General features: G+C 44.4%; 1 protein-coding gene across 1 annotated transcript in view; it reads left to right on the top strand.

Moving 5' to 3' along the window:
• YEATS4 (YEATS domain containing 4) overlaps positions 1–25,407 on the top strand; it is a 577,312-nt gene that overhangs the window by 478,246 nt on the left and 73,659 nt on the right. The gene's annotated exons all lie outside the window — the stretch shown is intronic.

Raw genomic sequence — 25,407 nt, 5'->3', positions numbered from 1 at the left:
TGCATATGTAGTATTTTACATGATAACTAGAGTAGAAAGCTTTACAAAAATATAACTTTAACAGGAAAGTAATTAATTTTAGCAAATGTTGTAGCTTTTCAAACATTCTTTTTGATGGTATAGGAAGTCGGGTCTATGTTAAAATCATCAAATGCTTAAAATTGCGAACGATGATTTATTGAATCCATGTAAGCGAAAGCTTACACTCTTGAACACTTGGAACAGCGATTTTTTCCAAGGGAAAAAAAATCGTTGTTCCACAAAACAACAAAAAAAATTGTAAAACATTACATAAAGTGGGGGGCTTTTCCCCCCACACCCCCCTACTTAAATATACCAACTTCAAGATTGCACTACAGTCACGAAAACAGCAAAGTAAAAGAAGCGGCCAATTGATTTCTTTCCCGGGGAAAGAATCCACTTATATGCCGTTTTGCTGATGTTCTTCATCTCACATTGCTGCAGTCATAACCTGTGGGTAGTCCACTGTCCTCGGTCGGCCCGAATGCCAAAGAGATAGGCTGGTGTCGGTCATGGTCGCTCAGATCTGACGTCAGTACGCCGAGGTATTAAAGCGCATGACCGACGTCATATCCTCAGTCTTTCTTGCCGCATGGTCCGAAGCAGAAGCAGCGTTTGCAAGTGCCGTTCGGCGTTCTGAAATTTTCGTATTCTGAGTTTCAGACCGAAAACCAAGTTGGGCTAAGTACCCCGTTGGGGAACATTTTTGTCTTTTCTTGCCTCAGTTAAATCCGGATGTCAGAAAAAGTGAATAATTGTATTTCTTGTGGGAAACAGATACCTCATAGGGATTACCACTCTCTCTGTATTCCTTGTTTGGGGCCTGAGCACGACGTAGTCGGGTGTCGCTTTTGTGCTAGATTTAATAAGCGCACCATTAAACGTAGGTTAGATTGCGCTAGGCTGGTCTTCGGTAAGCGGTGTAATTACAATATGCCGTCGGATCCTCTGACGCCCGCTACCGCTAAGAAGCGCAAGGAAAAATCGTTAAAGTTCAAGCAGGATGAGTCGTCCGTTCCGGACGCCGGTTCTTTAGAAACTACTGTGGAATCTGTGGATCCAGCCGAGGTTTCAGCTGAGTCTCAGGGGAGCCGTTAATTTTACAAGATGTGGCCTCTCAGGAGTCGGGTCAGGCTGAGCGGGCCTCTCAGGTTGCTGTACTCCCTTCTTTGCATAAGGTGGTTAGGCCTTCCCCTTCTGTCTCTAAGGTACCTTCCAAGGTCAGGCCTGGTTTGTCTTCCTCTGGTGTCAGTCCTAGTTCTGCAGGTTCTGTACCTAGAAAACACATGCTTAAAATGGCAGAAGATTTGATTACCTTAATCAGAGGTTCTATGCCCCCCCCAGATAAGAGGCCTAGGGTGGAGCCAGAGGTGGAAGGTTTGGAACATTCTTCAGATTACTCAGAGTCTTCGGTTGAAGACATTCAGGATTTTCCTCCTTATTCTGATTCAGACGCAGAGGATTCTAGTCCTTCTGCTTCTCCTCCAGAGGATTTTTCTTTTTCAGAAACCCTGCATTCTATGAGGGAGCATTTTAAATGGGAAGGTCAGGATTTCTCAGATTCCCGAAAGAGGCTTAGGGAATTTTTGTTTTTACCACAGCATAGGCCCTTGGCTATACCTCCTGTTTTGGATGTTGTCCAGGATGTTTTCTCTGAAGCTTCCCTTAATCCAGACTCTCTGCCTCCTGCACCGGTTAAACCAGATAGGTATTACAGAGTGCCAGAGGCTCATAAATATCTGTATAAGAGCCCAAGGGGTGACCCAGAAACTATTAGCCAGGGTCCTAAGGGTGTCAGGGCTTCTGTTGTAAAGCATCCAGTTCCTATGGATAAAGATTCTAGAGCTTTGGATAGGTGGGGTAAAAAAGTGTATACCTCTTCCACTCTAGCAATGAGGGCTTTGAATTGCCAGTTTCATATGTTGAAGTACCAGAATTTTCTCCTTACTCAGTTAAAGTCTAAGGTAGATGCTTTGGCAGAGGGCATAGACTGTAAGGAATTACAGGATTTGGTTCATGCCTCTGATCAGGTGGGTAAGCATTCTTTGCAGTGTGGTTTTGATGCTTTACAGGCTTCTTCCAGGGTGGCTGCCACTGGATCAGTGATTCGTAGGCACGCATGGCTTAAGGATCAGAACTTGTCAGAGCATGTTAAAGCTCAAATTTTAGATGCTCCTCTTCAGTCTGAAGTTTTGTTTGGTTCTCCTGTGGAGTCAGTCTTGAAGAAAATGGAAGACAAAGCTAAGTCTATGCAGACTGTTAAGGATTTTTTGCAGGTACAGCCCCCTAAGTTTAGCAGAAATTGGCCTACTAAGGGATGGGCTTACCCTTCTTCAGATTTGCAGTCTAGGGGCAGATCTAGACGTGGTAGGGGCAGAGCTCAGGGTTCTTTCAGGCCTAGAACGTGGAGTTCCCCTGCACAATCTACAGGTGAGGGCAGGGGCCAGTCCTTTCGTAAACAGACCCAATGACCTGCATCTTCAGCTGCCAGATCCTTCCTGTCTGGCAGCTCCTCTGGGAGGAAAGTTGGCACTTTTCAGACAAAATTGGCTTTTAGTCACCCAGGACAAATGGGTGTTGGACATTATAGACCGAGGCTACAAGTTTTATTTCCACACATTGCCTCCTTTCAAAGGCATGCCAGACGTTCCTCCTCAGCAAAGGGTGGAGGCTCACAAACAGATTTCTTTACTTCTTCAAATGGGGGCTATACAGCAGGTCCCTCTGTCAGAAGTGGGCCTAGGATTTTATTCTCGCCTGTTTCTTGTACCAAAGAAAGGGAACACTTGGAGGCCAATTTTGGATCTATCTATCCTCAACACATACCTGGACATTCCAAAATTCAAAGTGTTGACTTTGCAACAACTTCTGCCTCTGTTTGGCAAAGATCACTGGATGGTAACTCTGGATCTCAAAGAGGCTTATCTTCATATTCCTATCAAGCCCAGTTGCAGGAGATTCCTGCGTTTTCGGGCTGGGACTTTACATTATCAGTTCTCTGCATTGCCCTTTGGCTTATCTACTGCGCCCAGGGTATTCACAAAGGTTCTGGCTCCAGTGATAGCCTTCTTAAGGTTAAGAGGAATACAAATTTATCCTTATTTGGACGATTGCCTGATTCTTGCTCAAGACAAAGACAAGCTACTTCACCATCTACAGTATGTTATGGCAGTGTTAAGGTGCCTAGGGTATTCTGTGAACGAAACAAAGTCCAGTCTAGTACCCTCTCAGGACATGTGCTTTCTGGGTGTGAGACTGAATACAGCCTCTCAGATGGCTTTTTTGACCCCGGACAAGCAAAGAAATCTTACACTTTACTTCCAACAATTGTCTCTACGGTCCAGGCTGACTGCAAGGACAGTCCTTCAAGCCTTGGGGTTCATGGCATCTTATATTCTGGTGCTTCCCAATGCCAAACTGCATATGAGGAAGCTACAATGGTATCCCAAAAGTGTATGGACTCAACACTGCCACGATTTGGACACTGTCATTCAGATAATACCTTGCATTCAAAAGGAATTTTTGTGGTGGGCTCAGGAATGTCACCTAAACAAGGGACTCTCTGTAACCCGACCAGAGGCGAGTCAGATCTTAACGACAGATGCCTCAGACAAGGCTTGGGGAGCACACCTCAATGGAAAATGGGTTCAAGACACGTGGCCTGCCAGACTTCAACATTTGCATATCAACTTGAAGGAGATGTTAGCAGTCCAATTTGCATTAATGGCTTTCAAGGATCTTCTTCACCCAGGACAAGTGTTGATTCAAACAGACAACACAACTGTCATGTGGTACATCAACAAGCAAGGGGGAACCCATTCGTACCCTCTTTGCAGGCAAGCTGAGACTGCTCTCAGTTTGCATCTCACTCTTCAGGCAAGGTTTCTGCCAGGAGCACAGAACTCCTTAGCGGATGTTTTGAGCAGACAGATGGTGGATCCCCACGAGTGGAAGTTGGATCCTCATGTATTTCGACAGTTGACAGTGATTTGGGGAACTCCAGACAGATCTGTTCGCTTCTCCACTAAATTTCCAGTTGCCAAAGTTTTGCACAAAGATGTTTCATCCAAAAGCTTGGAAAGTGGATGCTCTATCATTCAGTTGGAACAATCTTCACGTCTATGCCTTTCCTCCTCTGCCTCTCCTTCCCAAGGTGCTCTTGAAGGTCAGACAGGACAAGCCCTCCATGATTCTAATAGCTCCAGATTGGCCACGACAGCACTGGTACCCTCTGCTGAGGAGTTTAGTACGGGAGCCTCCTTGGTCTCTGCCATCAATTCCATACCTTTTGTCCCAGGCAGGCAATCATTTCCTCAATATCAGGATACAGTCCCTGCATCTGACAGCCTGGCGTATTCTGTTCTAGAACCTGGAGGGTCACAGCTTCCTCAAGTTTTGAATGTCATTTTGGAGGCCAGAAGGCCTAGTACAAGGAAAGTTTATGCTGATAAATGGAGGAGATTTTTTATTTGGAGCAAAGCAAAGAGCTTTGATGTTTCAGGGCCTAATTTGAGTGTTTCACTTCAGTACCTTACAGAATTATTAGACAAGGGTTTGTCTTTCTCCTCTGTAAAAGTTCATGCTGCAGCCATTTCTGCTCACTATGACTGTGACCCACCATTATTCTCTCATCCTTTGTTTAAGCAATTTCTTAGAGGGGCAAAGAACATAAGACCCCCGCGTAGAGCTCCTACTCCTTCCTGGGATCTCAATTTTGTGTTGGAAAACTCACTTTACCTCCTTTTGAACCTGCAGCTACATCTGAGTTGAAGTTTTTGTCTTGGAAGACTGCTTTTTTGTTGGCCATTACGTCTGCTAGAAGGGTATCTGAATTACAGGCTCTAATGGCAGTTGAACCCTTCCTGATTTTTCATAAGGATAGGGTATCTGCGTACTAACCCTACTTTTATGCCTAAAGTGGTTTCAAATGTGGCCTTGAACCAATCTATTCATTTGCCTACATTTTATGCTGATCCCCAAAATAAAGAGGAGAAAATTTTACACACTTTGGATATTCACAGGCAGTTGCGTTATTATTTGAGCAGAACTAAAGGGTTCAGACAGTCTCAGCAGTTATTTGTTTCTTTTGCTTTGGGCTCTCAGGGGAAACCTGTTTCAAAACAAACTATTTCTAAGTGGATTGGCCATTGTATTGCTTTTTGTTATTCTCATCATGGTAAGGAGATTCCGGCTGGAATCAGACCTCATTCCACTAGGGCTACTGCCACTTCTACTGCTTTTTTAAGGGGTGTAGCTACTAAAGATATTTTGGAAGCAGCTACTTGGAGTTCAGTGCATACTTTTTCTAAGCATTACCATCTCCCTCTTTATTCCAAATCTAGGGCTGGGTTTGCCACTGCAGTTTTACAGGGCATGTTAGCAGCTCCCAATGCTTTATGATTTTGCCAACCTCCCTTTACCTTTGCTTTGGGATTCTACCCACAGGTTATGACTGCAGCAATGTGAGATGAAGAACATAGTACAGTTTTGTACCTACCATAAATGTAGATGTTCGCAGATCCACATTGCTGCAGTCCAATTTACCCTCCCTCCTTCCCCTCTGTAGTTGGAGTGGTTGTGTGGTTTGGGTTGTAAATATTGTTTGTACATGGGTTTTGGAGGTTTTCTGTTTTTGGCTATGGCCTTTCTTTTTAGGGCCTTCTGACATCTGGGGCAAGAAAGACTGAGGATATGACGTCGGTCATGCGCTTTAATACCTCGGCGTACTGACGTCAGATCTGAGCGACCATGACTGACACCAGCCTAACTCTTTGGTATTCGGGCCGACCGAGGACAGCGGACTACCCACAGGTTATGACTGCAGCAATGTGGATCTTCGAACATCTACATTTATGGTAGGTACAAAACTGTACTTTTTGCCTTTTCGTGCTTTCAAGTTCGATCAAGACACATTCGAAAGAATGCATCTTCTATCATTTAATAGGAACCCTAGGAAGTCACCAGTACATGTTCTTCATTTGATCTCTGCTGCAGTAGCCTTAGCTATTAGAGTTATATCCTGCACATAATATAATAGCAGGTCAGCTTCCAAAGCTTAAGGGCACCTTTCATGTGCCCAGACCATTGACAGCTCGAGCAGAACGGTAGAAATGAACTGTCTGGTTGCTAAGCCTTTTGAGATTTCTTGCTGCCAAAGAGTGCTTTTCTTGCTGGATTTTGAGGATCAACATTTGGGTAGCTTTTCTCCTTTGCTCTGCATAAGAGTTCCCTTTGGAGCGGGGAACTTCCAGTATAATTTTGTGACAGAAAGTTTACTTTTTTCTGTAAAAGTGTGTATTTTTATGTTATGAATTTTACACTTATTGGACTGTCACATAACTTCTCAGATTGTGGTTCTACTTTTTTACATCAGTATTAAACTTGTTAAAAGTGAAATCTAATTTACTTTTTTGTAACGAAAATATTTAATTGTGTTTATAGACAGGGATAAGTGTTTCTTGTGTTTGTCAGTGTTTTATTATATAAACACTATTTACTGATTCTTACCTTTTTTACCGACTGCTTCTGTCAGTGTTAGCCAGACTTCAGACTTCTTTTTCAGCTTTACCATGAAACAGCTTACTGTTTTTTCTGCTGTCCTGACTGAAATCACGTCTGCAGTATTCTTAACATATAGGTTTTCATTGCTGATGTCCGGCTGGGGGTACCATAGCTTTACCATCCTGAGGGCATCCATCCATATGCATCTGGCTATATAGGCAGTCTACGTATGAGTACTTCAGACTGACTCACTGCCAGCCCAAACACAGGCCATGTATCTGTTGGATTGATCTACATTAGGCCATTAGAACCGTTGCTTCGCTTATTCGTTTTTCAGATAATTGCCCCATTGGGGAAACTTCCTTTTTTGTAATGCGGACTGTATTAAAATTTTTGTTAGGTGTCAGCTAGGAGGGGTAAGTGAGAGTGCTTTAAGCAGGTTCCATACAAGGACTTGCACATAAGTGCCTTTTTTGTTTAGGCTCAGAACACAACTACAAAGCCTGCTATATCTGCCAGTCATTTGTTCCAAAAACCTTTAGGTCGAGGCTTTCCTCTCTTAATGCATTCTTTGAAACAAAGTATCTGAAACGCCTGGCTCATGCTGAGATGGCAGAATCCCCAGCATCCAATATCGCCCTTCCCGAAAGAAGAAACTCAAGAGGCCCCAGGATGATTCACAGTCTAACATTTCTGAGTCAGGCATACCTGCTGAGGGTGTAGCACCTGTAGTACACCAGGTATCCTCTCATTTTTCTGCTACCAAGACCCTGTTGGAGGCTGGTATGCCTCCTGAGGCCTTGGAAGCTGCAGATACCTTGAATGTGCCACTCCTTATTTCAGAGGGAGTGCACAGAGTCCCTCAAATCCTAGTCCAGAAAGAGGTTCCTGGTACTCTGAAGTACGCCAGTGTTCCCAACCTCTGAGACTCATTCAGGTGGAATTCATAGTTTCATAGGTTGGTACTAGGCTGTCAGCCCTAGGGCCTATACAGGCCCAGCCAAACAATTCCCCGGATATTTCTTCCCACAATATTTACTTCCCTGGACCTCTGTCTTCTCCTAAAAAGAAAAAGCAAAAAATTAGGCATGTGACCTCCCCTACAGCTTCTAAGGAAAAATAATGGATCGATTTCTCCCAGGGTTTATTTAAAGTAATCATGGCCCTGAAGCCTCCTTTTGTGACCCATCTGCCATAAGCCACACCACAAATACATACCTTCTATTCTTCCTCCTCTGAGGAGGAATACAATGTAGACTCTGAGCATTGTCTGTATTCCTCACAAATGCATTTTCCAGGACAACTGTCTTTGGATGAAGAGGACTCCCTTGCTTCGGATTCTCTCATTGAAGAGGCCTCTTGGAGAAACTGTTCAGAACATGACAAGGCCCTTTGAATGGCAATCAAAGCAAATCTCTGATGTACAAAAGAGATACTGTAGCCTTCTGGAAGCAGTCACACCAGCCCCTTCTCCAGTCCCTCCAGTACTAGAAGCATACCAGAATGCCTTCCAGTCAACATTTTCAATTCATGTTTCTCAACCACCAGCACTAAAAAGACCAGACAGGTTCTTTAAGGTACCTGATGGCCTTAAATACCTGTATGTGAGTTCTTTGGTTGGCCCTACTGCAGTATCTCTCCTTTGATAATGACGAGGCTAGTGATCTTACTTCACTTCCTTCCCTACCCCACTTTAAACAAAAACTCAAAATATACCTTAGAATACACTGGTTATGCCCTTGCACCAACCCTGACTAACCCACCACCTCTGTTACTAAATTTCTCCTAACTCTACTCTGACTTTTAATTCAATACTCTTTACTGCAAACATTGTAGGAATTGTAAACCTGTATACAGTTATGATCTACCTCACGTGGATATCTTGTTCTATATGTTGTAAATACTCTTGTGCAACCATTCTCAGGAATTGTAAACCGGAAAAAAGTTCAATCTACCTCATTTGAATATCTTGTTCTATATTTTTGTAAATATTGTTCTGCAATGTACTGTAAAATGTTTTGAATCATCTGCTGTGTTAACTTGATTATAACCTTATATACACTGTTTTGAAATTGTAACCTTATACATGTTGGTATAATGGATCTGTCTTGGAGTTTTTCTCCCCGGGCCTCTACTGAAAATGGACATATATCCAGTATGGACTAGCCCGGTCAACAAATGTAAAATAAATAAATAAAATAATCCGTATAACTGCTTGTGAAGCTGCTAGCCCAGCTAGCTGGAATTTTGTAAATAATTCTATGTCATTTGTAAATATTAATGTGATTTATATGCTTGTCTTACAAATGTAAGAAAACTATATGATTTGATATTGTAAATCATTATTCATTCCTTACTGATAGGACTTCGGTTCCGTCCTTGGAACTGACACGACCATTACCAAGCTCACGCCTAAGACCTACCCATAATGCCCCTCTCATATTCTCTTCAGATCTCGTTTGCCATGTTCCTTGTCAGACGTGCAAAGCCTTTTTCTCAGTTAAGTGTAGATTTTTAAAATTCCTATCAATACCTTACCTTTTAGTCAGTTTTTCACTAATTTTCACCATTCGTCTATAGACTCCTTTTCTTGTTCTATTTCCTACCCTCTAACTTTGGTAGTTCCTTTTATACCATCGTTGGTACTGTCCCTCTCTCCTACCTTAGGTAGGCCCTCTTTCCTACCAACTGTCGTATTTCTAAGTACCATCGTTGGTACTCTTCTTTTTCTTTCTATCTGGGGAAAAAAAAATATTCTCTTTAACTCTGCTGTTATAGTTTTTTGACTGTTTAGCTTGTCGCTTGGACTAGTGTGGTGTGTGTCATTATGTCTGAAAAAGCCAAATTTGGGTTTAAGCAGCGCGATAAGTGTGGGAGTAGGTTGCCCAACTCAGTCACGCTCGGTCCATTTATTGTTTGGGTATTGATCACATAAATGCTTCTTGTGATATCTGCTCCAGCTTCAGCAGTCTCACTTTGGCTGAGCATAAAAACAAGTTGATATTGAAGGGTTTGATGAAAGCTCCTTTTTCAGATGCTCTCTCTGGGACGGAGGTCTCGCCACCTCCCAAGACTAAAAAACAGAGAGAAATGGAGTCACTCAGTTCCTACAGCTCTGTGCGTTTCGGAACTGAGTTGACACCGAGCTTCTCAGGTGCTTTCGGCGCAGACAACCTCGGCACCAGGCTCTATGTCTTCTCCCTCGGTGCTGCCTCTAATTTTGACGTCTGTTACAAGTAACATCTTCGCCATCATCCTCCTCGATGCTGACCTTGGCCTTGACACCGGCTTTGACTACCGTACCCGCATCGGCATCATCCCCGCCCACGGTGCTGATAGCTTATATGGCTCCAACAGACAATGACCCCGTCGGTTCCAAAGGTTGAACACCTTCCCAGAACCAGATATTCTCCAACTTACGACCCTTTTCCGGGGGACCAGTTTAGCCCCTTTCTTGAAAGATCGGACTCTCCTTCAGCAGCCTCCTACACATCTACCAGGAGCCTTTCAGAACAAGATGTAGTGAGGGGTGTGGACCAGCTTCTGGCAGCTAGAGGATTGCCCACCCCTGATAGGTTTTCCATCCCCTTTGGAACATAAGCTTTTACGGTATACTCACCAGTATATCCTCCAGCCTCTTCCCAGGCCCTGGAGACTTCGGTACTGATGACCACCCTGGTGCATACTGTCTCTGCTCCGACTGCAGAGGTTCCCCTATCGGCACCGATTACTCTTGGCACAACGGCTCCGTTGGAACCGGTGCACTCTCAAAGCAGTGATTGGGCTGCCAGCACCGTGGTTCCTAGTTTGGCGCCTATTTTTTCACTGGAATAGTCTATGGCCATGGCACCGACAGCTGCCAGTCCTCTCGGAGCTCCTCACCTGGAGGCAGACTTCTCAGGGTGGGGTGTGACCCCGGTTCCGAGGTGTCCTTCTCGTTTCTGGGCTCCCATCCCTCCTCGGGCAGGCCTGCTTTCCAGGTGATTGAGGGGGTCCTTGCCTCAACAGGCTCGCAGTCAGCACCAATGGCATCGACACCAGAACCCCCCTCTAGCATGCATCTGTCCCAACCCTACTCAAGGATCCCAAGCACAGGAGCCGCAAGACCTTCCCTTGAAGGGAGCCCTTTCTCCGGAGTCCTCCACAGAAGATCTCACTGGGGAGCCATCCTGGAAGAAATGGTGCAAGAGGAAGCACCTTGATTCCCCTGAGGAATCTATCAGCGTGGACACCAGTTGCGATGAGGGAGAAGGGTCCCCGTGGTCTCTCCCAGAAGACGTCTCATTTGGAAGGCCTGGAAGGCCCCGGACAATGTAGAACCTGTCCCCGGGAGGCCAGACAAAATGTATCCACACCCAAAGACCAGCCCAATTGGTCCAAGTAGTTGGTAGTTGATTCCATGGTCATGGCGGCGGCCACCAAGAGGGAACTGGCAGAAGATAGTTCCACTTTTCATCCCCCGAACAGGGAGTCTTGGACTATGGACAGACTGGGGAAGTGGACCTATGCTTCAGCGACCTTTGCCATTCGATCGCTGAACTATCTGGCACACTTCACTCACCTCCAAAGTGATCTAATTTCTGAAATGTCTACCTCTTTGGTGGGGGTACTGCCTGATGAGGTGTGTGACACTGTCACCTTACAGTTGGCTACCCTGGAATCTATCTTAAACTTCTCGATGCACTTGATATCTCACACCACTGAGGGGGAAGCTCGGACAGCCGCATCAGGCATAGTCATGAGACGGCATGCTTGGATGCGTTTGTGTGATTTTGCAGATCCTTTTAAATCTTTCTTTGTCAATGCGCCTGTTGAAGAATATTCCCTTTTTGCTCCCAAAGTAAGAGACATGCTATCATGAAGTATGAAAGATGGAAAGACCTTGTCTGCTGTGGGTATATGTTTTTCCACCCCCCAGAGATCCTATTCCAGGAACCAGATGCGAGGAAAATTGTGGTCCAAGAAGTCCCAAGGATTTTTTCATGGCACTCGTGGTGACCAATTCCCCCGAGGCAGGGCAGAGGGGGGTCAGCACAAGTAGGGTGCTAGAGATTCCTTCTCTGGCCGACCCTACCAGCGCTTCTGAGCAGCAGCCCGATTGCTTTCCTCTGGAAGCAGTCGGAGGTCGATTTTCCCTGCACCTACAAGCCTGGCAACTTATCACTACCAATGCATGGGTGCAGAGAATAATATCCAGAGGCTACTATATCCCATTCAATTTTACTGCCAGACCTGTCAAATGAAAAGCTGCTAAGAAAAAGCTGCTAAGAAAAAGAGTCATTCAGCCAGTCCCACCAGACCAGAGAGGATCCAGTTTTTCCTTAAGGTTCTTTTTAGTGCCAAAAAAGACAGGGGACTGGAGACCAATCCTGGATCTCAGTGTAGTAAACAAATTCATAAAACCTCAAAAATTCCAGATGGTCACAGTACAGTCCATCCTCCCCTTTCTAGGGAAGGACAACTGGGTGTGCTGTATAGAGCTCTAGGACGCATATTACCACATAAAGATGGACAGGCACTCCCAGAGATTTCTCCGCTTCCGGCTGGGAGCCAATCACTAAAAGTTCAGGGTACTGCCATTCAGTCTCTTGACAGCTCCCAGAGTGTTCACCAAATGTATGGCAGTTGTAGTAGCTCATCTTTGAGTGCAAGGATTCCAGGTGTTTCTGTATCTAGATGATTGGCTCCTTACCGCCATGACCAGGAATCTTCTCATCCACAACCTCCTACACTCAAGGCCTTGCTCTTTGCTTAGGGATTAAGATCAACAAGGAAAAATCTCAAATGTCCCCAGAAAAAACACTGGAATTTATTGGAGCAATCTTTGACACAACTTCCTGTCAAGCTTCCCTTCCTCCTCACAGGCTCTCAAAAATAAGAAGCCAGATTCAAGTCCTCCTCCAACAGACTTTTGTACCAGCATGCCTTGTACTACAACTACTGGGTTCTGTGGCAGCAACCATTACCTTAGTTCCACTGGCGAGATTGCACATGAGACTAGTACAGTGGTTCCTTTCTTCACAATGGTCTATCTTAACCCATCCTCTCGACCACTTGATATGCCTTACAAATCTCTGCAAGAAAGAAATGCTTTGGTGGATAAAGCCATAATCAAATCTTTGGTGTCAACCGTTCTGCCTTCCCCAGCCCAGGTCTACAGTGACCAAAGCCGCTTCTCTGCCAGGGTGGGGCATTTCCAGGGAAAGACCATCCAAGGCACCTGGTACTCCATGGAGGCCAATTTGCACATAAATGTCCTGGAAATGAGGGCAGTTCTCATAGCGTTGCAAGCGTTCCATACATCCCTCCCTTCCAGGACCATTGCAATTTAATCGGACAACATGTCAGTTGTCTGGTATATCAACAAGCAAGGTGGAACCAGGTCTTACCCCCTGTGCTGGGAAGCCATGAGAATTTAGCACTGGGCGATATCTTGCAACCACTTTCTTATAGCAATGCACATTCCCGGGAGTTTCAGCCATATTGCGGACAATCTGAGCAGGAACATCCTGATGCCTCACAAGTGGTTCCTCAGTCCTATAATAGCAGATCAGATCTTCCGCTGTTGGGGCAGGCCAAGCTGCGACCTGTTTGCTTCCCCTCTAAACAACAAATGCAGAAGCTACTTTGTCCTGATCCCCCCTCAGGGGGAGTCACCGAGGGATGCTTTGACACACAATTGGCCCCCGGGTCTACTGTATGCCTTTCCCCTATTTCCCCTCATCCCGAAATTCTTCCAGAAAGCTCAAAGGTTGAGAGGCAAAGTGATCCTCATTGCCCCTTATTGGCCTCAAGTCTGGTTCCCTTTCCTATGGACTCATCTGATTCACAGCCTGTGGATCCTGGCTCAGTTCCAAGATTTGCTATCTCATCTTCTGGGACTGGTTCACCCTAATCCCCACAGCCTCAACCTCACAGCTTGGTTTCTCCACTTCCAGTGATTGCCAGGCTACCTGATATTTCATCTCCTGTCTGTGAGATTCTTCTGGCTTCACACAAACCTTCCACAAGAAAAATGTATTCTAGTAAGTGGGCTAGGTTCTCTACATGGGCCAAAGATCATGACATAGACTTTTTTCTATGCCTATTCAGAAGCTCCTACAATACCTGACTACCTTTCTACATGTGGGAGCTTCAGCATCAACAGTTACTGTACATTTAACAGCTATCGCAAATTTTCACAATGGATTTGATAATTCTTCTGTTATGTCACACCGCCCATGCAAAATCTTCTTGAAAGGAGTATTATATGTTAAACCTCCTGTCAAGCTCCCCATAGAGCATTGGGACTTGACTTTGGTGCTTCAGTTATTAACAAGCCCTCCTTTCGAACCTTCTAATTCATGTGATATAAAACTTTTGTCTTGGAAGACTCTACTAATAGTAGCCATTACCTCAGTGAGAAGAGTATCTGAGTTGCAGGCTTTGAGTGTCAAGAGACCTTGCTTGGTTTTCCACAGGGAAAGAGTGTCCCTGTATACTGACCCATCCTTCTTGCCCAAGGTCATTTCTGGGTTTTCAATTAACCAATCTATTGACCTGCCGGTTTTCTTCCCTCAACATTCAAAGAGAGGGGAATATTTTTTGCATACCCTTGATGTTCATAGGCAACTTCACGTTTACTTGGACAGAACTAAATCTTCCAGAAAAATGGATCAGTTGTTTGTGGCCTTTGTGGGGCACAGACTGGGAAAACCTGTCACCAAAGTGACTCTATCTTCTTGGCATAGAAACGTGATCACCTTTATCTACCATCAGAATAAACTGTGTCTACCTTCCAGAGTAAAGGCTCATTTGACTAGATTGATGGTTACTTCTGTGGCTTTTCATTCCAGAACCTCTGTGGATGATATCTGTGCAGCAGCCAGTTGGGCAAGACCTCATACCTTTATCACTCATTACAAATTGGATTTGACCTCCAGGGGATGAGCAACTTTTGGTTCTATGGTGCTCAGGAATATCCTTCCTTAGGGCCACCCAGGACTGAAGTAGCTGGGGACTCTATCCTATCAGTAAGGAATGAATAAAGATGTACAACATCAGATAAAGAAGTTATGTCTTACCATAACGTTCCATCTGTGTTGTAGATCTTTTCATTCATTACTTCCCACCCTCCTTCCTCCTGCCTGGATTCCTGGTGGACTTTAGGATTTCCTAGTTAAGGTACTTGCTCAGACAGAGCCTCCTACTGTCTCTTTTATTACCTCTATAATATAAGGGTGGGCAAACTCGATCTGAAGAGAGTATGAGAGGGGCATTATGGGTAGGACTAAAGAGAATATGAGAGGGGCATTATGGTTAGGTCTTAGCTGAGAGTTTTTGGCTGGCGCGAGCTTGGTAACTGCCGTGTCGGTTCCGAGGAACCAAAGCCCTATCAGTAATGAATGAATAAAGATCTACAACACAGATGGAATGTTATGGTAAGACATAACTTTTTTTTATGTGTATATTAAACTACTTGTGCAGAAGTGTGTGTTGATCTGTATGTTCTGTACTGAGCTTCAAGAATGTGACCAAAGTATACCCTACTGGAAAAGAACAGTGTTAACTTGCAGACTCTGAGAAAATAAATGAGTTTTACGATGAGTTATAAAGTTAATTAGTACAGCAAGATGACAGGATGTCTACAGCTAGAAGTTCTTTCTGTTGTCTGGAAACATAAATTACAGGTTTCAAATGTAAAAGTGTTATACGGCTTCCAGTTCTAGGCAAACATCTGAGAGATAAGTATTTTTGACACAGAGGTGGTAAATTTTAAGCTTCTGCTAGCCTGGGAACTGAAGGCAAGTGACAAACAGTAATGTCATCCAGTTCGCCCAGCAGTAATGTGTTATTAATTTAAGAATTATCTCTCAGAGAAAGTCTATGCATTTTACATCTTGTCTTGGATCTGAAAACATCCTCTCAATAGCACGTCTGCCTTGCTAATAGTAAGTACTAGATTACAGTGATTTCTCTTACAGATGGGAATATAGTAAGATTTGTTTAGATGTTTTCTGCATATATTTGAGACTGAACTTCAATGTTGTTATAAAATATTTCGTGTGATTCTGAGTTCTGTCATCACTGTATTGAGTGTTGTCTTGTTTTTTTATTATTTATTATTAAATATTTTTAAACCTTTTAATTGTGGATGGTTTGTTTAAAGATATTTAAGCTCTTGGATTACTTGCACATGTATTTGGTGACACTGTATAGGTTCATAGGTTAGTACTAAGCTAACTGCCCTTGTGATCCATTTTAAGCGTAGCCAATTATCCCTTGTGAGATTCAAACCTTGCACCTTGTGTTTGTAAGGCAAACACCTTAACCATTAGGCTACCACTCCAATAGCTTTGCTGTTGGTCACACTTACGATTTGGATAATAGTAACATCACACAGTAGGATTGGTCACCCTTTGGTAAGGGCCTTATAGTAGCTGATAGTAAGGGTGGTTGGTGGCAGTGATTACTACCTTATAGTCTGAGCAGAAGGGGGGTAGCTAGTGAACCTGTGCCAGCCTTCCCCAGGAGTGTCTGTGTGTTTGTATGTAAATCAAATCTCAAAGTGTGTGTGTGTATGTGTCAGCTACTTGGGTAGGGACACAGGGACATAAAGCCCTGGTTAGACAGAGAGGGTGCTGGAGATTTTGACTTGACCACTCAGCTGAGATCTTAACCCTATAGATGTACCAGTGGGGGGAGTCTTATTGGGGATCTGGAGAAAGAGGGAGAAACCAGCCCTAGACTGATTGTGATCTGTGTGCTCTTAAGGGAAATTGTACTTTACTGTGTGTGTACTTGTCATCCTCCCAATGTGCACGTCCCTCACTGGTGAGGATTGAGGCTCATTGGTTACTGGGCCCATGCAGGGGCATCACATATTAATTGTTTGGCAGTGGTGGGATATCCATGTTACATATTAATTGGTTCATCATGGTGAGTTAACCACATCACATATTAATTGGCTTGTAGTTGTGTGGATATTGAATTCCTGTAGCTTGTGTACAGTGGTCACTGAAAGTGCTCATACTCTTAATCAGCCACACAGTGAACATTCAGAGTTCATATCACAACTGTTTTATTTTTTTTTTGTTAGCTTAATTAGTCAGGGAGTGCAGGCAAGCACATCAGCAGAGGAGTATGGCAAGCTGACAAGGAGCCAGTTGCCTGAGATGTGCCAGATTAAAGGACTGGTGCATGCCTACCTGACTGAAACAGACATGATTGCAGCTGTAGTCAAAGCTGCATCACAGAATAGCAACCAGGAGGACAGTCAGACTGGCAGTGGAGATGTACAGCTCTCAGAAAATGGACAGCTCAACCTTTCCACAGAGGACTTAAAAAATTGTCTGGAGTTAGAGACTTGAGCTAGAGGCCAAGCATTTGGAAATAGAAGCAGAAGAGAGACTGAAACGTCTGAAGGCTGAGGAAAATGAGAAACTGCGACGTCTGCAGGCTGAGGAGAATGATGAGCAGAGGCAACATGAAAAGGAGATGCTGACTCTTCGCCAGAGTCGTGGCGGTAATGGGGAAGAGAGTAAACTGAACCGCAGAAGCAACAAAGGTCAGGAAGTGTCTTCCACAATTTACATTGCCCATTGATTTGGTGGCAGATTTGGCATTCCTTTTAACCTTAGCAGAGTGTGAAAGTGGAACCTGTAAACTTGAGATACAATGTTGAGAGCCCATTTGTCTTTGGTGATCCAATGCCAATTGTGATAGAAAAGTGCCAGTTTTCCTCCCAGGGGGCTGCCAAGAGAGAGTTGTTTGGCAGCTGTAATGGGAAGTCATTGAGGCTGTTTTTTATATGGTTGGGGCCTGTCTTCCCCTTCTTTCTGGCCTGGTGTACCCCATTGTCGGGGCCTATAAGGACCTTGTGGTTGACCTCTACCTCTTGGACGTCTGTATCTGCCCCTTTGAGGTCTGTCTGTAACAGGAAAGGACCAATTCTTTGTTCGCCAATTCCTGCTAAATCTTGGTGGCTGAACCTGTAAGAAATCCTTTACCGTTTGCATAGATTTTGCCTTATCCTCCATTTTCTTTAATACCTCTTCTGCCTTAACTCCAAATAACACATCCTGCTGCAGGGGTGCATCCAATAATTTTGCTTTAACATGATCTGATAACGTATGTTCTTTTAACCAAGCATGCCTTGTAATGACAGAGCCTGTAACTGCTGCTCTACAGGAGGCCTCTAAAGAATCAAAACCACATTGCAAAGTATGCTTTCCCACTTGCTCAGCTGCATGCAATAAATCCTGCATTTCTTTAAAGTTAGGAGGATCAGAATCTGGAAGCATTTTTTGTTTTAACTGAGACATCAAAAATTGCTGATATTTTAGCATGTGAAACTGGCAATTTAAGGCTCTCATTGCTAATTTAAGGCTCTCATTGCTAAGGTTGCAGATGTATATACTTTCTTTCCCCATCTGTCCAATGCTATGGAATCTCTGTCAGAGAGGACTGGATTTTTTGCTGATGAGGCCTTAATCCCTTTGGGTCCCTGAGAAATCGTTTCAGGGTCAGCAACCAGGCTTTTATACAGAAATTTGTGTGAGTCAGGGACTCTGTAGTGTCTGTTAGGTTTAACTGGGGCTGGAGGTAAGGAGTTAGGATTTAAGCTGGATTCAGTATACACATCATCCACAATGTCTAACACTGGCAGAATAGCAAGGGGTCTGTGTTGAGGTAATAAAAGGAAGTCTCTGAGCCTTTTCTTGGATTCAGAGTAATCCTGGCCTTCCCAATGGAAATGCCGTCTCATGGTATGTAAGGTTTCCCCAAAGGAGTAGTCCTCAGGCAGAGAGGCTGATGGAATTGATGCCTCAGCATCAGAGTCCTCATAAGGGGGTAAAGAATATCCTATGTCTGAGGATGAATCTGAAGAAATGTACACCATGTCGGATGAGTCATAGCTTGCATCCTGTCTGGGCCTTTTATCAGGAGGGGGATGGGACCCCCTGATCAGAGTGATTAGGTCTTCGGCCATTTTGAGCATTTGTTTTTTAGGCATGGAGGCCTGTCCTGGAGAATGCTGTATTTGTTTCTTTGTTTTTAAAGGAGGCTTAAACTTAACAGGGGGTTTAATGGTTAACTGAGTAGGTCTGAAAACACCCTCTGAAGCTTCGGTTTGCTCAGCTACTCCGGATCCCTCTGAAGGGTTAGCCTCGGTAGGCTGAAAAACTTGTGCATCTGAAGGCCCAGCCATCTCCATGTGGGAGTTGGAGGTGGCCTGTGGTTCTGCAGAAGCGGTCGTCAGGGGCTGCGAAGGTGCCGCGCTGAAAAATGGAGAACCGGCGACCGGCCTAGAAGAGGCCTCGTCATCAGGTTTGGGCCTCGGATGCCTGTCCTTGTCTTTGCGCTTTTTATGTATTCCGGTCGTCGGAAGTTCCGACAGCATGGTGTAATTAAATTTTCTGCCAAAATAATGTCGGGCAAAATCAAACCGACGTTTAATAGTGCGCTTGTTAAACCTAGCACAAAACTGGCAACCAATGACGTCGTGGTCTGGGCCTAGGCATGGGATACAATAGGAATGGAAATCCCTATGAGGTATTTGCTTCCCACAAGAAATACAGTTATTAACTTTTACTGACATCGGTCTGAGGCAAGAAAAAGTTTCCCCAACGGGGTCCTTAGCTTTGTAGAAGACTTCGGTTCTGGATTCGGAACGAAAATCTCAGGAGTCGGCCGACTGGCACTTGCGAACTGCTTTTGCTTTGGACACCGCGCAGCAAGAAAGACTGAAGAAAATGGTGTCGGCTGCATCTTATATACCCCTGTCGCACTGACGTCAGGGAAGAGGCGACAGCAACCGACGCCAGACCAAGACTTTGGAACTCAGGCCAACTGGGGAACCGCCTGACGGCAGGATAACCTAAGTGTAATGACTGCAGCAGTGTAACATGATGAACATCCCCAGGTTTCAGTCCCAAGGGACACACAAGACTAGGCAGTGGGAGGTTTCCGCACCCAAACCTAGGAATAGTAAGACTCCCCCCTGTGGAAAACTGTCTCAATGACTTGCTTTTAAAACTTCCAATCACCTCCCAACTGAATGCTCCTTTAGGCGGAAATATTGGTCTGCAGGGCAAAAACTGGGAACTCATTACCCAGGCCAAATGGGTTTTAAATAAAGTGTCCCAGTGATGCAGATTTCATTTCCACATGTTACAACACCAAGCGTGTGGCCAGATCTACCCCCAAATCAGTGGGCAGAGGCCCAAAATCAAGTACTCTCTCTCTTAAACATGGGGGCTATTCATTTGGTACCAGAAGAGGAAAAGGGGCAAGGTTTCTATTCGAGATTTTTTCTGGTACCCAGAAAAGGCAATACATGGCGTCCTATCCTGAACCTTTCTATTCTAAACACCTTTCTGGTGATTCCAAAATTCAAAATGCTGACTCTTCACCAGCTGCTTCCTATGCTAGGCAAGGATGCATGGTTGGCAACACTAGACTTAAAAGAAGCATACCTGCACATCCCTATCAGGGAGTTTTGCAGAAGATACCTATGCTTCAAAGCAGGCTACATGCACTATCAGTTCTCTGCACTGCCCTTTGGCTTATCTACTGCGCCCAGGGTATTCACAAACTGCCTAGCTCCAGTCATTGCATTTTGCAGGCAAAGAAATATTCAAATATACTCATACCTGGACGATTGTCTAATTCAGGCAGAAAGCAAGGACATTCTTTTGAATCATCTGGCCTTTGTTCAAAGGGTACTGACTTGTCTGAGGTTCACCATAAACAAAAAGAAATCCCACCTGGTACCCTGCCAACAAGTTATATTCCTGGGAGCAAGCTTGAATACAACTTCCCAGATGGCTTTCCTCACGCCAGAGAAACTGATTCATTTGACAACTTACTTCAGGCAAGTGGCCACAAAAACCCAGCTATCTCCAAGGCAAATACTGCAAGCCTTGAGGTTCATGGCCTCCTGCATTCTTCTAATTCCATATGCAAGGATGCATATGAGGAAACTACAATGGTATCTCAAAAGCCTATGGTGTCAACATTCACAGGATCTAGAAGCAAGGATTCCTATCATACCTTGCCTATGCCTAGAGTTCCTTTGGTGGGTAGAGGCCTGCCACCAAAACGGGACTGCCATTCACATTACCCCTGCCGCCCAAATCTTAACAGATGCATCAGACTATGTATGGGGGGGGGGGCTCACCTGGCAGGGAAATGCATTCAGGGCAAATGGAACCCAGTCAAATGCACCTGCACATAAATCAAAAGCAAATGTTAGCTGTACAGAATGCTCTGACAGCCTTCAAGGACCACATTTTTCCAGGACAGCTAATGGTAAAGATGGACAACACCACTGCCATGTGGGTACATAAGCAGGGGGGGGGGGGTTACACATTCTTACCCCCTCTGCAGACTAGCCATGGCATTCTGGAACACAGCCTCTACAAACTCAATTCCTGCCAGGAAAACTAAATACATTGGCAGACCGACTAAGCAGAAATCTCATGGAGCCACACGAGTGGAAACTGGAACCAAGGATTTTCAACATGTTGACAAGCAAATGGGGGAGACCAGATATAGACCTGTTTGCCTCCCCCCAGAACCATCAACTGGACAAATTTTGCACAAGGATTGCCCACAAGCTAGCTTGGAAAGTGGATGCTCTATCCTTCAGCTGGAAAAACCTACTACTAAAGATCAAACAGGGCAAGCCAAGGACAATTTTAATTGCACCAGACTGGCCTCGCCAACACTGGTACCCACTCTTGCGCAGTGCGTCACTGCTGGCTCCAGGGCACCTGCCTCAGACTCCTATCCTGCTGTCTCAGCAGGAGAACCAGATTCTGCATCCTCAGCTTCAAACACTGAACCTGGCAGCCTGGCAAATTACCTAATCTCTCCTTTACCATCCCTCATTAAACCAGTGACGGAAATCATTTTAGAGGCAAGGAGGCCTAGTACTAGAAAATATTATGCTGAAAAATGGAAAAGATTCTGTGCTTGGAACCAATCTCATGGGATGAGCACAGCAGTGCCCAATTTACCTCCGATTTTACAGTACTTAACCGAGATGCTTCACAAGGGCCTGTCTTTTTCCTCAATAAAAATTCATGCCTCAGCCATTTCAGTCATTATATCACAGAACCTCCCCTCTTCTCACATCCACTGCTCAAGCAGTTCCTCAGAGGGTCCAAAAATTTAAGACCACCCAGGAGATCTCCAACTCCAGCCTGGGACCATAACTCTGTATTGGAAAAACTCACCCTTCCTCTTTTCGAGCCAGCCACTACTGCAGATTGAAAATTCCTTTCTTGGAAAACAGCTTTGCTTTTAGCAATCACTTCAGCAAGAAGGGTATCTGAATTACAGGCCCTTATGGCAGTGGAGCCTTTCATCATCTTTCATGTGGACAGGGTGTCCCTCAGAACCAATCCCTCTTTCATGCCAAAGATGGTATCCAGTGTGGCCTTTAATCAGTCCATTCATTTGCCAACCCTCTTTCCTAATCCACAGAACAAAGGGAACGGATACTGCACTCCTTAGATGTGCGCAGACAGATCCTACTTGGACAGGACTAAACCTCAAAGGAAATCTGAACAACTGCCGGTGGCATTTGCTGCAGGGACAGAGGGGAAGGCTATTTCAAAGCAAACCATCTCTAAATGGATAGGCCATTGCATTCATTTCTGCTATAAGCACCATGAAAAACTTATCCCACAGAGGATCACACCCAACTAAACCAGGGCTGCATCTACCTCTATAGCCTTTCTCAGAGGCTTACCTACCAGGGACATCCTAGAAGCTGCTACCTGGAGTTCTGTCCATACTTTCACCAAGCATTACCATTTGCCAATTTTCTCTAAATCCACAGCTGGCATTGCCACTGCAATCTTGCAGGGCCTTATAGCTGGTCCTAATGCTTCTAAATTCCTCCTCCCATTGTTAGCTTTGGGAATCTACCCAAATGTGATGACTGCAACAGTGAAACATGAAGAACATAGTACAGTTGTGAGCACTTAACATAAATGAAAATGTTCGAGTGTATTCACTGTTGCAGTCCTGGTTACCCTCCCTCCAACCTCGTGACTTCTTTTGACTATACCTCTTCTCTCCTTTACAGTGCTTAAAAGCTTTTTGGTGTATTTGCTTTTTTGTTGGAGGTATAACCGTGTATATTTATAGATTTAATTGCTTCCCATTAGGGGGGCACCTGACATCTGGGGCAAGAAGAACTGATGTAATGACGTCGGCTGCATGTTTTATATCCCTGATGACCTGACGTCACGTTAGAAGAGACAGCAACTGATGTAGGACCCAAGACTTTGTTAATCAGGCGGACTGAGGGTTACTGCAAGCAGATAATCCAAATGTGATGACTGCAACAGTGAATACACTCGAGCATCTACATTTATGGTAAGTGTACACAACTGTACTTTGTGGATGCCACCTCCATGGCTGCTGCCACAGGCTCAGTCATTAGATGATATGCATGGCAGCAAGGTCAGCCTATCCCTGAGGACTTTACAATCCTAGATTCACCCTTAGACGAAGATGTCTCGTTTGGTTCACAGACTGCCAGTCTTTTCAGAAATCTACAAGAATGAGGAAAGACTGTATACAAATTCTACTTTCTGTGGTCCCTAGATACCATAGAAACTATCCAGCCAAGCCTACATCTTTTGTTAAGAGGGACTGTTGGTCCATTAACAAAGAAAGAAAAAAAATCAAGGAAAAAATCTTTCAGACCAACCACATAGAGAATCCCCTTCAGGGAGGCATCTCTTTGGAAGCAATAATCTGTGACTGCCTTCCCAACTAGCCCTCCCCTCTCCTCAACCCCTGTACTCTTTTATCCAAAAGACATTCTTTCTCTCTTCCCTTCTGGGAAATGGTAACTACAGAAACATGAGTTCTGACGGTCATGAAAAAAGGGTATACCATGTTTTGGAAAAGTGTTCTCTGTGTAAAAGGCATGCTTGTTCCACCACTCAACCAGCTCCCGTTGCTTAGTCCTGTTCTTCAGGACTTACCAGATCAGGGCACCATAGAAGGAGGACCAAAATCCTTCATAGGAAATGGTTGCTATTCCAGAATCTTTCTGGTACCAAGGAAAGGACCAACAGAGACCCATTCCGGATTTCTCTCATAAACATTTTCTTGAAAATCCCTAGTTTCAAAATTCTCTGTCTTCCATTCTTCCTCACACATTTCTGGTATCCCTTGACCTAAAGGATGCCTACCTTCATGTTTTCATTTGACCCTCTTTCAGGAAATTCCTTGGATTTATCTCTGGCTCGTAGCATTTTCATTTTACTGCTTTGCCCTTTGGTATTTCTACCAAGAGTTTTTACAAAGTATCTAGCTCCAGTGGTGATTTTCTGCCTGAAAAGCATATATCTGAACTTCCAGATTTTCAGAGAATGTACAGATATTTGCCTCATATTTTTGGTTTGTTCCTCATAAAATTTGTGATTTTCTGGATTTCTGTGACAAATCAGTGAGGACTGAATTCACTAAATAATGCAAGGCATTTGAGTTTCAGATTTCATATGCTTCAGGAAATATATGGTAACATGAAACCTTTCATTCTGGCAACTTTCTAAGTTTATAAGAGCAATATTTTAAAATTTTTCCCTATTTTGTCGGCTTTGTCCCCCCCATTATTTTTGTCTTTGTCCAGATTTTTTGTGCTAAGAGGTTGAGAGCTATGCTCACAAAGGGAATTCAGATTTTTCCTTAGCTGGATGACCTACTGAGCCAAGCTGTCTCCACGGACATCTGCTTGAGCATGTACATTACATGGCACATCTCCTGACTATTCTCAGATTAACAATCATCTTCAAAAAGTCCCATCTCACATCCACTTAGGACCTCATTTTTGGGGTTTGCAAACTTGACACTCAAAATGCATGCCTTTCTTTGTCAGAAAAAAGTTTTAGTCTGGGCAGCTTCTTCCAAAAAAACACCCTGTTGTTACAGACATTTGCTCTTTTGGGGGGGAAGGGGGAGAGAAGTTTGCACTGAACCTTTCTGCCAGGATGTTGGCAATGTCTGTGGGTTCAGTGTATTTTTTGTCATTTTGCACTAACTCAGAGCATATCTGGGAGTTGCCTCCCAGGTTTCTGACATAACTAAAGAAGGCCTTGTGATTATCTTTAGTGTCTTGTGCAATTTTTCTTTCGAAGCTGGCCTTTGATGATTTTATGAGGGATCGTAGTTTCATGCTAGCACTGATCAGTGACGCCTTCCCTTTTTGGGATTTTGCTCTGTCATGTAGTAGCTTTCTCCTTCTGTCGTATAGCTTATTTATGGCTGGGATCCACCAGACAGGTCTCCTGCCTTTGGAGGAGTGAGTCTTGGTTTTATTTGGGGTAGCATGCTCCATGCATTCCTGTAGGTGTCCATAGAATGCTTTTGTAAAGGATTCTGCATTCTGGGCCATATTTTCCACTGGCCCGGGGGCTTTGAAGTATTCCACCTCAGTTTTGAGAAGTGTGAAGTTTGCTTTTGAGAAGTTCTTCACCGTGGCTTCCTTGGCTAGGGGTGGGGAAGGAATATGGATGTCCAGTGAGATTTGTTTATGGTCTGATCTTACCAATGAGGGGTATACCTCTGGTGTGGAACATAGAGACCCCATGTTGGGGATGACCCCAGCCAATATGTTTTCCCCTCTTGTGGGAGTAGTGATCAGTTGTTCCATAGCATTTGAGTTTATAAATTCTAGGAACTGTTGGGCGAGGGTGTTTGGGCTTGAGTAGTTTTCCCAATCGATGTTTGGGTAGTTGAAGTCACCCAATGTAATAGTGTTTGGGGAGACCTTCATATTCTCCAGTGTTCTCAGGAAAGCGGAGTGAGGTTCCTGTGTTTGGGAGGGTGGTCTGTAGTAGGCTACAGACTGAAAGGCAGTTTTTCCCACTGTTAATTGCA

This window comes from Protopterus annectens, chromosome 11.part0, assembly GCF_019279795.1.
Source record: "Protopterus annectens isolate FY-2018-M chromosome 11.part0, PAN1.0, whole genome shotgun sequence".
Lineage (NCBI taxonomy): Eukaryota > Metazoa > Chordata > Ceratodontiformes > Protopteridae > Protopterus > Protopterus annectens.
The sequence above is the reverse complement of the archived record's forward strand: the minus strand, read 5'-3'. Positions and strand labels throughout refer to the sequence as shown.